The 6,987-nt window shown below is 37.4% G+C and overlaps 1 pseudogene; it reads left to right on the plus strand.

The window, feature by feature from the left end:
• Positions 1 to 5,241: 5,241 nt before the first annotated feature.
• LOC149144043 (heavy metal-associated isoprenylated plant protein 20 pseudogene) lies at positions 5,242 to 6,483 on the plus strand (annotated as a pseudogene).
• The last annotated feature ends 504 nt before the right edge of the window (positions 6,484 to 6,987 follow it).

Below are 6,987 nucleotides of genomic sequence, written 5' to 3' on the forward strand. Positions count from 1 at the left end.
AGAAGCATCGTGGAGGCTCAAAAGTTGCACATTATGGCTCAGGGAAGGCGATAAGAACACCAAGTTATTTCACAGATTTGTAAATAAGAGAAGGGAATCAAATGCCATTTGGGAAATCAAGTATGAGTATGGAAATTCTCATACCACACAGGAGGACATCTCTAGGGAGGCTGTAAAATATTTCAAAAGGGCATACAACGAGGGCTCTGTTTGCAGTTTTGAGGATATTTTTTGGGGTATTGACCCATACCCCACTATGTATGATGAAGGCCTAAATAATGCGCTCATTGTTGAAGTTTCAGAAGAGGAATTATTGGCTACGATGAAAGCTTTCCAGAAAGATAAGTGCCCCGGGCTGGATGGGTGGACCATTGACTTCTTTATCCATTTCTTCGAATTATTCAAGGAAGATATCCTCAAGATGGTCAAGGTCTCCAGAACTCAAGGATTCATCAGTTAGAAGATTTCCTCTACATATATCACCCTTATTCCTAAGAAGAATCTCTCATCTACATTCGCTGATTATCATCCCATATCCCTATGCAACGTGCTATATAAGATAATATCTAAGATTATCACCACTCGAATGAGGAACACTCTCTCTTTGCACTTGTCTTCAGAACAACACGAGTTCCTCAAAGATAGAAGCATTATTGAAGCAGTGGCTCTCACCCAGGAATGTATGCATTCTATGCACAACAGGAAAATTAATGCGGCACTTCTGAAAATCGACCTGAAAAAGGCTTACGACTGTGTGAGCTGGAGCTTTATCAGATGCCTTCTGACCAGGATTGGCCTACATGATAGGTGTTCTCGATGGATATTGGCTTGTGTGGTGGATATAAATTTCGCAGTCCTCATAAACGGGGTTCCTACTCCTTATTTCAGAGCTGCAAGGGGCTTATGCTAGGGCTGCTCCCTGTCTCCACTTATCTTCATACTTGTCATGGAATCCCTGAGCTTACACATCAAGATAGCGGTTCAACAAGCGAGGATTAAGCCTCTTCCCATTAGTAAGCATAATTACATGTCTCACTCTCTTTTTGTCGGTGATATTCTTCTATTAGAGATTTTGTGTAGATGTACGTGGCTGTGTATTTTTGATATTCTGGAGAGGTTTCAAAAAGCCACCGGAATGCTGATCAACGATCTGAAATCTTCTTTCCATGTCGCTGATGAAAATGCTGATACCATCACTTATATTTCAGAACTTTTCCACATTAAGGCTTTTCCTATTATGAAGGGTCTCAAATACCTTGGTTTCTATTTGAAACCTGCATGCTACAGAGTGGCTGATTGGACATGGATATTGGATCGTTTCTACAACAAAATTTCCTCTTGGGAGTTTAGATGTTTATCAATTGGGGGTCGTGCCATCCTTACCCAATTAGTTCTGGTTCAAATCATGGTTTACTGGGCCCTTCTCTTCTATATCCCCCCACCATTATTAACAAATTAAACAGGATGATCGCCATTTTCATTTGGGGTGGATAGAAAGAGAAGAATAAATTCCATCTTTGCAAGCTGTCGATGCTGACCCGGCCAAGGTTCATGGGGGGCTAGGGCATATTAGATTTACACTCCTACAGAAGAGCTCTTCTATGCAAAACTATGTGGAAGGCGATAATGGGGGAGTCCAGTTGGAACAAATCTATCAGGGCAAAATACATGGATGACCGCGACATAACCTATTGATTAAGGCAGCACTCCATTGGGTCCGCCAATGGCTCAATCATTTGGAGAGGGTTTAAAAAACTAGAGCTGTTCTTCAGAAAAAAATTTGATGTGGAAATTCCAAACTGGGTCCAACATTATTATGGGTTATGATGAGTTTGCAGGTTCAGGTGAATTGATCCACTTCTCCCAACAACTCCTAAGATATCTGCATTGCAGGGGACATTATTTTTGGGACAGTGTTATCAAAAATTGGGACGGCGCCATCCCAATATGGAAAACTGCAAATGAGTTACAACTGAACGGTGTTATTGCGGCCCAATGGAAAGACATCACCCTTTCATTACAAACGCATGGTCTCTATCATTCTAGGAACAGGGATGACATCACTTGGAAAGGACTCAGCGGATCTTCGTTTGTATGTGTTAGACACATATACTCCCAGATTTTACTTACAAAAACCGATACCTCTGATCATATCTTTCCGCCAATTTTCTGGAAATCTGGTTGCCCTATTAAAATCAACATTTTTGCATGGCTGGTTTTTCATAACCAGAATCTCACTTGGGAGAATCTCTAGAGGCGTCATTGGTTTGGACCTGCTATTTGCCCCCTCTGCAGATCGAATTCTGAAAACAATGTTCACATATTTCTACAATGTCCCCAATCCCTACTGATTTGGTAGCTTGTATCTGCACACTTTGGATTCTCTTATGCCAACTCACCTACAATCTTCAAGGCCTTCTATATATGGAGCAACATGTGTAACAAGAAGCGGTCGATCCCTTTGATCACCATATGGACCATCTAGAAATGGCGCAATTAGTTGATCTTTGATTACAAAAGGAGCCCAATTAATTTGGTCTTCGAATCTATCCTTCAACTTTATGAAGCGCTTGATCAGCCCTGTCTCCCCAAAATCAAGCATGGAGTGAATCAGCAGCCCATAGATAAATTCGAATATCCTTATGCTTTTTTTGACAGCGCTACTCAGCTAGACATTTGCGCCTATGGCTTTTATATTATTCCAGTGGAAGGTCAAGCTTTTGATATTCATTGGAATGGTGGACCTAGAACCAATAACAAAGCGGAAATCATGGCTCTGACTGCTTTCATCATTTTCTCTGATTTCCTTGGTCTCAAAAACCTTCACATTTTTGGAGACTCCAAAATCACCATTGACCAGGTGTTGTCCAAAAATCGCATTAAAAATATTCACCTAGCTGGCTGGTTGGACAGGCTTGAGGCTTTGTGGCTTAACAGGAAGGACTACACAATCTCCCACATCGACAGAGGAAAAAACCGGAGAGCTGATGCATTGTCAAAGCAGGGACTGTCAGCGCCACAAGGAATATGGAGGTTGTTGATTTCAGTTGAAAACTCCTCCCACCAGATCCAAGACTTTTCTATGCAGGGTTCTTCTTTCACTATTTTATGAGAACTTCACTGATAGGAATTTTGCTCCCCATCCTATGTCTCATTTTTTGGTTGATGATCAGTCATACTCTGGCTCATGGGACTGTTGATTAGTTTTTTCTATATCAAGATATCCCCAATATACATCTTTTTCCTCATGGCTGCCACGAAGCAGATCTGCCTAGGAGGCACATATCCTTTCTCCTGGAGGTCTTATGCCTTCTTTATTTTCTCAAATCAGAGGTTCCCATGATTGTCATTGTTGTATTTTTCATGATGTTTTTTGGACAATCATAATATAACTATAGAGCTTTTTTTTCGTGCTGAAATTTTTTTTTATCTACCCATTCTTTTACTTCTACCCGCACTCGATGCTCACATGCTATTCTATGCAGGTTTGTCTAGATAAACTACGAAATACTCCATTAATCTATTATATGGACAATTGAATCGAATTTCATCCAAAATATTAGGTGTACTAATTGAACTATAGAATTTTCGTATTTTTCGCCTAGATCAGGGGAATTTGGACTGTAACTGTCGTTTTTTAAGTTTTTTTTGGTTATATTTTTTTAAATGAGTTTTTAGATGTATAATTGGATTTAATATTTTGAAAAAAAATTGGACATTATATTCTTGCAAATTACAAAGAGATTTATTATTTGAAAAATTTTATTGAAGATAACACATATAATTGCACTTCAATTATTTAGAACTATCTCCACTTGTATGACATAGTTAATTGATGAGTGCATCATTACTATTTTTTTTCAAAAGAAAAATGTATTTTTATTATTTATAAATTTTAAAAGATCCAATGTCTTATCATCACAAATTTTGAAGTTTGAATTTTGAATCTCCCTAATACTAAAAAAAAAAAAAGGCGAAACATCAAAACAGAACGACAAAGAAATGGGATACCACTTGATTATCTCTCAACTCTGTAATCTCACCAAAACCATTCCCCAACAAAATTTTCTGTGTGGATAAGAAGTCAGTGAAACCATTTGATTCCCTGAGATGTGATAAATTTGGGCTTCATCAAATTCTTCGTGCAAAACTAAATTTTAGGTTGTCAAGCCTCCATAGGTAGACAATGAAATCAAAATCTTTTGTTTTCCCATTGAATGTTGTTTTTGAATTTCTGTAAACTTTTATCCTCTTTATATTCTTCAATAAGGCAAAATGTAGCAGCCCCAAAGACTAGTCAGCTCTGCCTTTTGGTTAGTGTCATTTCATAAACCCAACTTTAAACAGAAAATGTAAGAAGATGATAGGTGTAGAATCATCCTTGCTCCACAATGACCTTAGAAGCTCCGTGAAACATGACCACTTACTTAACTATGACTATCTCTACTTACATGAGATACTTAAGTAATAACTTCACTAAATTACTGACAAGTTAACCAAGATTATTTATATGTATAGTTAACTAAAACTACTTGTATATTCAGTGTAAACTCAGTTACAATTTTACCAGTTTTTGAAAATAAATTTTATATATATATATGAAATTACATTGCATTATGATATCACAAAATTACTTTGGCCATTGAACCGCCTCATATGTTTGTCATCCTTCATCTTCCCAAAAAAAAAAAAAAAACTATCTTTCATCTTCCCAAAAAAAACCGTGTAATCGTGTACAAGCGGGTGTCTCTCGCTGTTGGGACAAAAAAGCAATCTTATTTTCTTCCTTTTACCATTAATTTCTTTGCGCGTGGAACCTACTTGCCAAGTGATTATTGCAAAAACACTGCCATCGCCATCACCACCTTCCAGAAATTGACGTTAACAATGGGTAGGCCAGAGCTTCAAAATATCATCGCGACTCTGGCGCAGTATCCGATCCGACCTGCTACAGGGCCTTCTCTACAAAGAAGTGGGCTCCAACGCTGTTTTGCTACTATCGTGGCATTCCACCTGGCGAATTTTTTTAGCGTGTAAGCTGCTTGGAAATGTGAATATCAAATTGAAACCGGCTTTTATCATTTTAATACAACAAGAACTGGTAGATATGGCGAATTTCAACCATTAAGACTGCCTAGTAGTTTCGAGTTTGCCTATAAAATCTGTGCCCTCTCCTTTTATACAACATATATATCTGCCGTTTTCAAAGCACACTCGAGATTTCTTTCAAGTTTCTGCTCGATGGGCGCGCTGGATTATGTATCGGGTTTCTTCGGCGATCGCAGGAGACACGTCAAGCAATTACAGTTGCAGGTATACTGCATCACCCACATTTATTAATTAATTATTATGTGTATTTCGTTAATTTCCAGTTTAAATGAGCATTTGATGATTTTCTGTGCTTTCCTTTCTTTCTCTTTTTTTTTTGCTTTAGGATTGATTAAGAATTTGGTATGGATTTGTTGTAACTTTTAATGAATGTTATTAAATTAAAAAAAATTAAGATACTGAATCTTTATATACCAGCAAAACTACATTTTAAACGACAAATTATTAAATTTTTCTGAAACATATTCCACCCAAAACTCCGTAAATTTTATCCTATAAAGCTGATCATTGTTTTAATTTTGGGAACTGTTGCAGACTGTCATGTTAAGAGTCCGCAATATAGATTGTGACGGCTGTAGAAGAGAGTGAAGAGGTCAGTCTCATCCATGAAAGGTGAGCACTGAGTTTTCGGTGTGGTTCTTTAACTGGCCGGTTTGTTCACATGGTGCATCGCTTTTTAGTATTATATAATATAAATCATATTAAGATGTTATTATCAGTTATACAATACTTCTATCATAAATATAAACGTTAATGGTGATTCAATCATCTCTTAGAGCACCTTATCTCATGTGATGAATCTCACATGCGCAGGCGTGCAATCGGTGGATGTGAACAGAAAGGAGCAAAAGTTAACGGTAACTGGATACGTGGAGGTATCCAAAGTGCTGCGGAGGGTGAAGCGCACCGGTAAGCCCACAGAGATTTGGCCTTATGTACCTGCCGAAATGGCATACCATCCCTACGCTGCTGTGACTTACGACAAGAATGCTCCTCGCGGCTACGTTCGAAACGTGGACCCGAGTTTCCTCATGAACCCTAATCACACAGACGAGCAGTACAATGACATGTTCAGTGAAGACAATACGAATTCCTGCACCATCATGTAGCTGCAGCTGCCGCTGCCTGTACAGTCAAAACTATTTATTGGGAAGCCGGCAGCAGAAGAGGCTCCCAGCTTTTTCTCAACGCCCACCGTTCTTGGTGATTGGAGGTGTAGGTCGGCTTCTCCATCTTTATAATTATATTTCTGTGACTGGAGCTCTTTTCCATCGAATGGGCTGTTCAGGAGAAGAGAGCAGATCGTGAACATGGTTTGAAAATTATGAGTCTTCATGAATATTTGCGCCGTGCAAAAATATCGAAAGCAGAAGAGAGGCCATAAGCGACACAACGCGAACAAATAGTGATTGTGTTGAGCATCCTTGACCTATTCCTTTATCCGTCAGTATACATGCATTTTGTAATATGACTCTCAGCGTTCTTAAGAATACAAGGACTCTTCAAAAAGAGACGTGTATTCCCATGAGTAATAAGGTCATTCATTTTAGGAAGATTTCAACCATTTATTTTACTGAGGTAGACATACTATATCTTCCTTTTTTTCCTTGAGATTTGTGGCTTTTGAGAAGGAAATATTTTTATGTTTTAGTTATTAAATCCACTTATATTAAATATTAAATTTTATACTGATAAAAATAAAATCAAAATCAAAATATATTAGTGTATTTATATAAATTAAATAGTTTATAAATATTGATAAATATTAATTTATGAAATGCATAAATATATTTATTTATTAATATATATCACATTGTTAATATTTAAAAGAAATTATTAAAAAATTAAATTAAAATATTATTTTAAATTATTATCACT

The sequence above is a fragment of the Pinus tabuliformis genome, chromosome X (genome assembly GCF_031772625.1).
Source record: "Pinus tabuliformis cultivar Carrire ecotype Pingquan chromosome X, CPIR1, whole genome shotgun sequence".
NCBI classification, from domain to species: Eukaryota; Viridiplantae; Streptophyta; class Pinopsida; order Pinales; family Pinaceae; genus Pinus; species Pinus tabuliformis.